Source organism: Oncorhynchus gorbuscha, unplaced genomic scaffold (assembly GCF_021184085.1).
Source record: "Oncorhynchus gorbuscha isolate QuinsamMale2020 ecotype Even-year unplaced genomic scaffold, OgorEven_v1.0 Un_scaffold_5182, whole genome shotgun sequence".
Lineage (NCBI taxonomy): Eukaryota > Metazoa > Chordata > Actinopteri > Salmoniformes > Salmonidae > Oncorhynchus > Oncorhynchus gorbuscha.
In genome coordinates, this window is record NW_025749045.1 from 1 (window position 1) to 10,181 (window position 10,181).

Genomic DNA, 10,181 nt, shown 5'->3' on the forward strand with positions numbered 1-10,181 from the left:
ATTGTTATTTACTGCTGCTCTTCATTGGATAAGTCTGAAACTTTGCACATACAAAATCTAAATTACGCCTAGAGTCCCAAGTTAGATAATGGCCTTTCATTTCAAAGATGATGGAACAAAAACAATATAAAAAATGTATGCTTTTATGTATCATCTTTCACCAGATCTAATGTAAGTAAAGCCCGTGTGTCTATGTATGTGGATGAATCAACACTATAGACGTCAGCTACCACAGCGACTGAAATTAATTCAAGACTTAACAAAGAGCTGCAGTTAGTTTCAGAAAAGGTGGAAAGGAATTAGTTAGTACTACATATTTCAAAAACAAAAAGCGTTGTATTTGGGACAAAACACTCAATACACCCTAAACCTCAACTAAATCTTGTAACAAATAATGTGGAAATTGAGCAAGTTGAGGTGACTAAACTGCTTGGAGTAACCCTGGATTGTAAACTGTAATGGTCAAAACATGTTGATACAACAGTAGCTGAGATGGGGAGAAGTCTGTCTATAATAAAGCGCTGCTCTGCCTTCTTCACAACACTATCAACAAGGCAGGTCCTACAGGCCCTAGTTTCTACCTTCTTAACAGCACAATCAACAAGGCAGGTCCTACAGGCCCTAGTTTCTACCTTCTTAACAGCACAATCAACAAGGCAGGTCCTACAGGCCCTAGTTTCTACCTTCTTAACAGCACAATCAACAAGGCAGGTCCTACAGGCCCTAGTTTCTACCTTCTTAACAGCACTATCAACAAGGCAGGTCCTACAGGCCCTAGTTTCTACCTTCTTAACAGCACAATCAACAAGGCAGGTCCTACAGGCCCTAGTTTCTACCTTCTTAACAGCACAATCAACAAGGCAGGTCCTACAGGCCCTAGTTTCTACCTTCTTAACAGCACAATCAACAAGGCAGGTCCTACAGGCCCTAGTTTCTACCTTCTTAACAGCACAATCAACAAGGCAGGTCCTACAGGCCTAGTTTCTACCTTCTTAACAGCACAATCAACAAGGCAGGTCCTACAGGCCCTAGTTTCTACCTTCTTAACAGCACAATCAACAAGGCAGGTCCTACAGGCTCTAGTTTCTACCTTCTTAACAACACTATCAACAAGGCAGGTCCTACAGGCCCTAGTTTCTACCTTCTTAACAGCACAATCAACAAGGCAGGTCCTACAGGCCCTAGTTTCTACCTTCTTAACAACACAATCAACAAGGCAGGTCCTACAGGCCCTAGTTTCTACCTTCTTAACAACACTATCAACAAGGCAGGTCCTACAGGTCCTTGTTTCTACCTTCTTAACAGCACTATCAACAAGGCAGGTCCCACAGGTCCTAGTTTCTACCTTCTTAACAACACTATCAACAAGGCAGGTCCTAGTTTCTACCTTCTTAACAACACTATCAACAAGGCAGGTCCTACAGGCCCTAGTTTCTACCTTCTTAACAACACTATCAACAAGGCAGATCCTACAGGCCCTAGTTTCTGCCTTCTTAACAACACTATCAACAAGGCAGGTCCTACAGGCCCTGGTTTCTACCTTCTTAACAACACTATCAACAAGGCAGGTCCCACAGGCCCTAGTTTCTACCTTCTTAACAACACTATCAACAAGGCAGGTCCTAGTTTCTACCTTCTTAACAACACTATCAACAAGGCAGGTCCTAGTTTCTACCTTCTTAACAACATTATCAACAAGGCAGGTCCCACAGGTCCTAGTTTCTACCTTCTTAACAACACTATCAACAAGGCAGATCCTACAGGCCCTAGTTTCTACCTTCTTAACAACACTATCAACAAGGCAGGTCCCACAGGTCCTAGTTTCTACCTTCTTAACAGCACGATCAACAAGGCAGGTCCTAGTTTCTACCTTCTTAACAACACTATCAACAAGGCAGGTCCTAGTTTCTACCTTCTTAACAACACTATCAACAAGGCAGGTCCTAGTTTCTACCTTCTTAACAACACTATCAACAAGGCAGGTCCTACAGGCCCTAGTTTCTACCTTCTTAACAACACTATCAACAAGGCAGATCCTACAGGCCCTAGTTTCTGCCTTCTTAACAACACTATCAACAAGGCAGGTCCTACAGGCCCTAGTTTCTACCTTCTTAACAGCACTATCAACAAGGCAGGTCCTACAGGCCCTAGTTTCTACCTTCTTAACAACACTATCAACAAGGCAGGTCCTACAGGCCCTAGTTTCTACCTTCTTAACAACACTATCAACAAGGCAGGTTCTACAGGCCCTAGTTTTGTCACACCTGGACTACTGTTCAGTCCTGTGGTCAGGTGCAACAAAGAGCAACAAACTTAGGAAAATTACAATTGTCTCAGAACATGGAGGCACGGTTGGCACTTGGATATACACAGAGCGCTAATATTAATAATATGCATGTCAATCTCTCCTGGCTCAAAGTGGAAGAGTGATTTACTTGATAACTACTTGTATTTGTGAGAAGTGACATGCTGAATGTACCGAGCTGTCTGTTTAAACTACTGGCACACAGCTCAGACACCCATACATACCCCACAAGACATGCCACCAGAGGTCTCTTCACAGTCCCCAAGTCCAGAACAGACTACATGGAACTCTATTCCACAGTACTACATAGAGCCATGACTACATGGAACTCTATTCCACAGTACTACATAGAGCCATGACTACATGGAACTCTATTCCACAGTACTACATAGAGCCATGACTACATGGAACTCTATTCCACAGTACTACATAGAGCCATGACTACATGGAACTCTATTCCACAGTACTACATAGAGCCATGACTACATGGAACTCTATTCCACAGTACTACATAGAGCCATGACTACATGGAACTCTATTCCACAGTACTACATAGAGCCATGACTACATGGAACTCTATTCCACAGTACTACATAGAGCCATGACTACATGGAACTCTATTCCACAGTACTACATAGAGCCATGACTACATGGAACTCTATTCCACATCAGATAACTGATACAGCAGTAGAATTAGATTTTAAAAGCTGATAACACACCTTATGGAACAGCGGGGACTGTGAAGCAACACAAACATAGACACATTCATAAAAACACACAATAACATAAGCACTATACACACACGTACACATGGATTTAGTATTGTAGATAAGTGGTAGTAGAGTAGAGGCCTGAGGGCACACACTTCATGTGTTGTGAATGTATTGTAATGCTTTTAAAAATCTAGAACTGCCTTACTTTTTGCTGAACTGCCTTGTCAGCAGCTAATGGTGATTCATAAAAATGACAAAAACAAACTGTCACCAGGTGAGGGACAGTAATGTTTTATGTGATACTGTCTGGGTTGTGGGTTCGATTCCCACGGGGGATCAGTATGAAAATGCATTCACTACTGTAGGTTGCTCTGGATAAGTGTCTGCTAAATGTTGAGGCTGTTCCTGTAACAATTCTTAACCTAAACATAACCCTACTAAACCATGAAATAGCATTTATAAAGTTCAGCAGTAATGTTACAACGTGACTGTGTTCCTCTTTCAGCTCAACCCGACTGAGAAGAGAGCAGGCTAACAGTAGATAAATGGTCTGTCTGGTGTAATGACTCAACCTATTAGATATTCTGTGTGGCCTACCTGTCATGGTGCTGCTGCTATCTCGCTGTGTTCTCAGATCCTCAGCACTGCCATGCTTCATGACAGAGCTGATAGAAGTCAGAGTGTTGACCAGCTGGCTGTTGATAGAACCAAAGTGGGTGAACTGAGAAGAGCAGGGCTGTCCGAAAGCATCCGCTAGCTCACTGTAGTTCTCAGTCAACAGCATCTGTTGTTCCTGAAGTAGCTTCTGAAGCCTCTCTATGTAGTGGTCTAGTCCTGCCCCCCCCTCCACCTGCTGGGGCGGTGGTATGGCCTGGGCCTGAGGTGGTACAACAGTCGTCACTGCAATGGTCTCCTGGGTAACAGCGGTTCCATCCAGGTGGGAGGGGCCACATGCAATGTTCCGAGTCTTCAGGCCGACCAGGAAGTTAGTGTGGATGCCGACCAGGCCGACGCCCACCTCTTTGGTCTGGGCCGACCATGCCTCCTCCGGACCGCCGTCGCCCTCCGCTGTGTTTCCCACGGCAACAGACCTAACGACGACCACAATAGAAACATTCTTTTAAACTTTTGTGTTCACAAAACATTTAAATGTATTGTATTATATCCACGTGGTTAAATTGTGTTGTTAAATGGTTAAATGAATCTAATAGAAAAAGTACCTGGTTTTGGTCTGTGGGTCTTTGATCAGCCCCTCGCCCACAGCGACAGTCCTTGTGTGATTGGTTAGCGTGCTGGTGTGTTTCTCAGCCGTGTGGAGCAGGGGGGTGTTGGTACAGCCGTCAGCTAGCACCACTGTCTCTGTGTTGGTGTGTTGGCTAGCGGTCTCCAGTAGGGTGCTGGTGTGTTGGGAGGCTGTGTCTGGGGTTACCATGACAGCAGAGTCCGTGGTGGTGCCCAGGACAGGGTTAGTCCCCGTGGTAACCAGCTGTCTGATGGGAGAGATGGTGACGTCTCTAGAACACTCCCCAACGCCCACCGACCTGCTCTCCTCTCCCTGGCCTCGATCTCCTGGGCCTTACACAGCTCAGACTGTCTACTTCCTCATCAGTGTTCACCCCCTGGTCACACAGCCCCACCTCCACCCCCACCCCCTGGTCACACACCTCCAACTGCCTCCCCACACACTGGTCCTGCACCTCTACCCTCTCCTGCACCAGCCACCTCTCCATGGGCAGGTCAGGACCCGAAGCAGTGTGTCTCAGGATGGGTTGACAGGACACCCCTACCCCTACAGTGTGGAGGGTCTCCCCTGTGGAGGCATGGCTGGTCTCTAGATGGTTCCCCACTCCTGGCTGTGTGTCTGGACTCTCCAGGTCTCTGAGCCAGTGCTCTGGGTGTCTGGCCGCGCCTGGCAGGCCATGCTGTAGGTGTCTGGCCGCACCTGGCAGCCTTTATCAGCCCTCTTCTTATTGGCTCCCCCAGCGGCCTGCAGCTCTAGCTTCAGCTTGGACATCTCCATCAGGTGGGTGGTCTCTCTCAGGTCCACCTCTAGCCGGTAGATCTTCTCCTTCAGGGCCTCGATGGTCTGCTGCTGCAAGTCTAGCTCTGCCTCCACCTCGCTGGTCACGCCCAACATGGCTTCCGTCACGCCCGTCCCAGCACTGAGAGTCTCACGTTGCTCCGTCGCCATTCCGACGTCACAGTAGAAGCGTCGTTGTTGTACCATCGTCATCACCGGCGACTTCCTCTGGGCGACCACCGTGGCGTCGTTCATGTTCTCATCTGGGCCGACCGCCGTGGAGGTGAGCTGGTTGTTGTTATTGTGAGTGAGAGGGAGGGGAGGTCTGGGTCCGCCTGGCCTGGTGAGATCCTTGATCCTGGCTGTTTGTCCCCAGGGCTTGGACCTCTGCAGCCAGCCTCCTGAACTCCTCCATCCCCTTGGTACTCTGACTATGGCCCTGACACTCCTGGCCCTCTGGCTCCATGATGTGCAGCTCCTGGGTCTGTAGGGTATGTGTCTGGGGGTCCAGCTGGTCAGCACTGCCCACGCTATAGACCTCTTCCTGAACCCCTCCCCCACTATGCCCCCCACCCCCAGCCGTTGGTTCTTCTGACAGGTCATCTGTCTCTTCTCCTCCTGCAGCACGGCTATCTTCACCTGCAGGACAGGTATGGTCCTCACCTTCTCCTCTAGCTCCTTCAGCCTCCGCAGTGCCACCACCATCTGCTCCCGGATGTGCTGCAGGTGGAGTGGAGACACGCTGGTGGCCGGCGTGGTCATGCCCGAGGACATGGGGCTGTGGTGCATAGAGGAACCCATGGAAGTGTAGTAGGGGTTGTACTCTCACTACCTCCACCCCGTTGGGAAGCAGGGGGGGAGAACAGGGAGGTGCTGGACCCCCCCATCCCTCCGAAGGAGGCCAGGCGGTGGCGAGGAGCAGGGCCAGGGGTTCGGAGGGGGAGGGGGCTGCATGAGGTGGCGCTCTTGTTCTAACCTCCTCCTCGTCTCCATCAGGGTCTTCAACCTGGGGGTTGAGGAGGGGAGGTTCCCACAGAGAGGGGGCGGGAGAAGGGGCCGTTGGTGGGCTTCGGCGGGACGATCAGGTAGCCCTCGGGGGTAGGGGAGGAAGGGAGGGGGAGTCTCACAGGAAGGGAGAGGGGCATGGGCGTGGTAAATCAGGGTGGGGGAGGGTGAGGCTGGGGTGAGGGGGTAGAAGAGGGACTCTGCTGTGCCTCTTCACTGGAGGAGGGTAGGGAGCCTGTGGAGGTCCATTCAGCCTGGCCCTGCCCACTGTACCCACTGCCCCCACCAGAGTAACCTCCCCTGGGCACGGGCTCCGCCGTCGGCCGGACAGGCCTGGATTTCCGCTGGATGTTCAGCCTCTTGATGGTGTTGCCACGCTGTATGTCGTCCACATACTTCAGGAAGTCCAGGTCCAGCTGATAGCCATATGGGGGCGTGGCCTCAGTACCCCTGCTGACAGACCGCTCTCCTCTCTCTATGGGAAGAAGAGAAGAACAAAAGGCACTAGAGTCATACCAGGAAACACGTTGCAGTAAATTGGTTCTGTAACAATGACATTACTGGTATGGAACAATAGCTAGAAATGGATCAGAGAATTCAATTCTTTGAAAATTACATGACAACTTTAAACCCCAGTGTTGCTTCTCTGGCAGCTGCTGGTCTAGTATGACGTGAGAACGTAGCCTCATCACCCGACAGTCATGGCCACAACAAGGATGGACAACATTAGCTACAATACAAAGTTTCACCAAGGACTATGCTGTCAACAGCAGACAGACAGCAATTATCTGTTAAAAAGAAACAAGTTTGGTCATTGAAAAGGGGATGAAGGCTGTGGAAATGGAGTGGCTTGCTACCTCGGGAACTGATGGACCGTGACATTACTCAAACCTGGTAAGACCAACCTCAAAACTAATGTTAGCTTAGCAACATTTCTTTGCAGTTCCTCTCTGCTGTAGACATTACATTACATTTAAGTCATTTAGCAGACGCTCTTATCCATGTTGGTTGTCTAGAAACAAAACAGAGGCGTGCGTAACCATGGGGAAAAACAGACGGGGTAGATTGTTGACATGGAAAATATCCTCCAATGTTTATTGAAAACATAAATATAGTTGCACTTGTTGTCTCTCAATTACATCAATACAGTTATTGGTTAGCTAGCTATCGAGTTATAGCCATTTTAGCCATACATATGCATCGCAGCGCTAGCTGTGCCACCAGAGACTCTGGGTTCGCGCCCAGGCTCTGACGCAGCCAGCCGCGACCGGCGAGGTCGGTGGGGCGACGCACAATTGGCCTAGCGTCGTCCAGGTTAGGGAGGGTTTGGCCGGTAGGGATGTCCTTGTCTCATTGCGCACCAGCGACTCCTGTGGCGGGCCGGGCGCAGTGCAGTGTTTCCTCCGACACATTGGTGCGGCTGGTTTCCGGGTTGGATGGCGCTGTGTTAAGAAGCGGTGCGGTTTGCACGCCCAATTTTTCAGTTTTTTGATTTGTTAAAAAGTTTGAAATATCCAATAAATGTCGTTCCACTTCATGATTGTGTCCCACTTGTTGTTGATTCTTCACAAAAAAATACAGTTTTATATCTTTATGTTTGAAGCCTGAAATGTGGCAAAAGGTCGCAAAGTTCAAGGGGGCCGAATACTTTCGCAAGCACTGTATGTATATATATATGCACCAAGGAAAATAAATAGATTAAGAAAAATAAATGTTTTAATTTGATTTTATCATTCATTTTAATTGTATTTTTATTTTTTCAAATGTATTATTATTATTATTATTATTATTTTTAAAGTTAAGCCTGTCACATCTGTGAATGTGGAATGTGTTTTGTTGGTTGATTGAAAAACAAGAAAACTTAAAAAAAACTTTAAATTGAAAAAAAAAGAAAAAAGCTTCAAGTTCCTTCGGCGTGGACTTCACTTAAAAAACCTGAAATGGTGCCTGAAATGGTGTCAACATCCCTGCCTGGTACAGGAACTGCCCTCAACCACATGGCACTCCAGAGTGTGGTGCGGTCAGCCCAATGCATAACCATGGGGCACGCCCCACATGAAAACATACCACCGTTTACTATAGAAAACTACAGTACTTACTATGGAATGACCCAAGTTAAACAATTTAAAGGCAATGCTACCAAATACTAATTGAGTGTAAACTTCTGACCCACTGGGAATGTGATGAAAGAAATAAAAGCTGAAATAAATCATTCTCTCTAGTATTATTCTGACATTTCACATTCTTGAAATAAAGTGGTGATCCTAACTGACCTAAAACAGGGATTTTTTACTGGGATTAAATGTCAGGAATTGTGAAAAACTGAGTTTTTAAATGTATTTGGCTAAGGTGTATGTAAACTTCTGACTTCAACTGTCACTGTACTCTCCACATAGCTCATCCTATTATACCTACTACAAGTGTTTACACACTATGCATGTATATTTAGATTCTGACACTGCTCACTGTAATATATCTACTTGAATGGTTAATTTCTTGATTTAACCGCTGCTACAACCCCTGCTACAACCGCTGCTACAACCGCTGCTACAACCCCTGCTACAACCCCTGCTACAACCCCTGCTACAACCCCTGCTACAACCCCTGCTACAACCCCTGCTACAACCCCTGCTACAACCGCTGCTACAACCGCTGCTACAACCGCTGCTACAACCGCTGCTACAACCGCTGCTACAACCGCTGCTACAACCGCTGCTACAACCGCTGCTACAACCCCTGCTACAACCCCTGCTACAACCCCTGCTACAACCCCTGCTTACAACCCCTGCTTACAACCCCTGCTTACAACCCCTGCTACAACCCCTGCTTACAACCCCTGCTACAACCCCTGACAAATACACTTTTATTTGATATCGTGCTCTATTTTGAACCAACCCATGTCAGGTAATGGTGCACGCTTAGGTGTATAATCCACAACAGACAAGCACTGCTACAGGTTCAAACACTACTAAACTGTTTCACATACTTCTGCCAGCGAGGTATGAGAGAGAGAGAGCGAGAGCGAGAGCGAGAGCGAGACAGAGACAGAGACAGAGACAGAGAGAGAGAGAGAGAGAGAGAGAGAGGAGAAAAATAGAAAGAGGGAGCTAATTATTTTACTGAGGAGAGGTTGAGTCAGGCTGAAACTATGTGGCTGTAGAGAAACTATGTTATAACAGACACACACGACGAGCTGCGGTACACAGTGGTAAAGCTATCGTTGACGTTAGTTCATCCGTACACTGTTTTAAAGTTGTTTTAGTACATTGCGTTCTGGCGACAGGGAATGAACAAAAGGAGAGCACACACTAATCAGATCCAGCAGTTTACAGAACACCAACAGGGAGAGAGGGAGGAGAGGAGTGGGAGAGAGGAAGGGGGAGAGGGAGGAGAGGAGGGGGGAAGAGGAAGGGGAGAGAAAGGGGGAGAGAAATGGAGAGAGGGAGGAGAGGAGGGGGGAGATTGATGAGAGGAGGGGGGGAGAGGGAGGGGAGAGAGGGATGAGAGGAGGGGAGAGGGAGGGGAGAGAGGGATGAGAGGAGGGGGGGGAGAGGGAGGGGAGAGAGGGAGGAGAGGAGGGGGGGGGAGAGGGAGGAGAGGAGGGGGATGAGAGGAGGGAGGAAGAGGGAGGGAGAGGAAGGGGAGAGAGGAGGAAGGGGACAGAAAGGGAGAGAGGGGAGGAGGGAGGAGGAGGGGGGAGGGGGAGGGGAGGGGGGGAGAGGGAGGGGAGAGAGGGATGAGAGGAGGGGGAGAGGGAAGGAGAGGAGGGGGAGAGGGAGGAGAGGAGGGGGGAGAGGAAGGAGAGGAGGGGGAGAGGAAGGAGAGGAGGGGGAGAGGAAGGAGAGGGAGGGGGAGAGGGAGGAGAGGGGGAGAGGGAGGAGAGGAGGGGGAGAGAAGAGGAAGGGGAGAGAGGGAGGAGAGAGGGAGGAGAGGAGGGGGGGGAGAGGGAGGAGAGGAGGGGGGAGAGAAGAGGAAGGGAGAGAAAGGGAGAGAGGGAGGAGAGGAGGGGGAGAGAGGAAGGAGAGGAGGGGGGAGAGAAGAGGAAGGGGAGAGAGGGAGGAGAGAGGGAGGAGAGGAGGGGGGATGAGAGGAAGGGGAGAGAGGGAGGAGAGGGGAAGGGGGAGAGAAGAGAAGGGGA

The 10,181-nt window shown here is 49.1% G+C and overlaps 1 pseudogene; it reads right to left on the reverse strand.

Moving 5' to 3' along the window:
* Positions 1 to 3,554: 3,554 nt before the first annotated feature.
* LOC124028982 lies at positions 3,555 to 6,046 on the reverse strand (annotated as a pseudogene).
* Between the last annotated feature and the right edge of the window lie 4,135 nt (positions 6,047 to 10,181).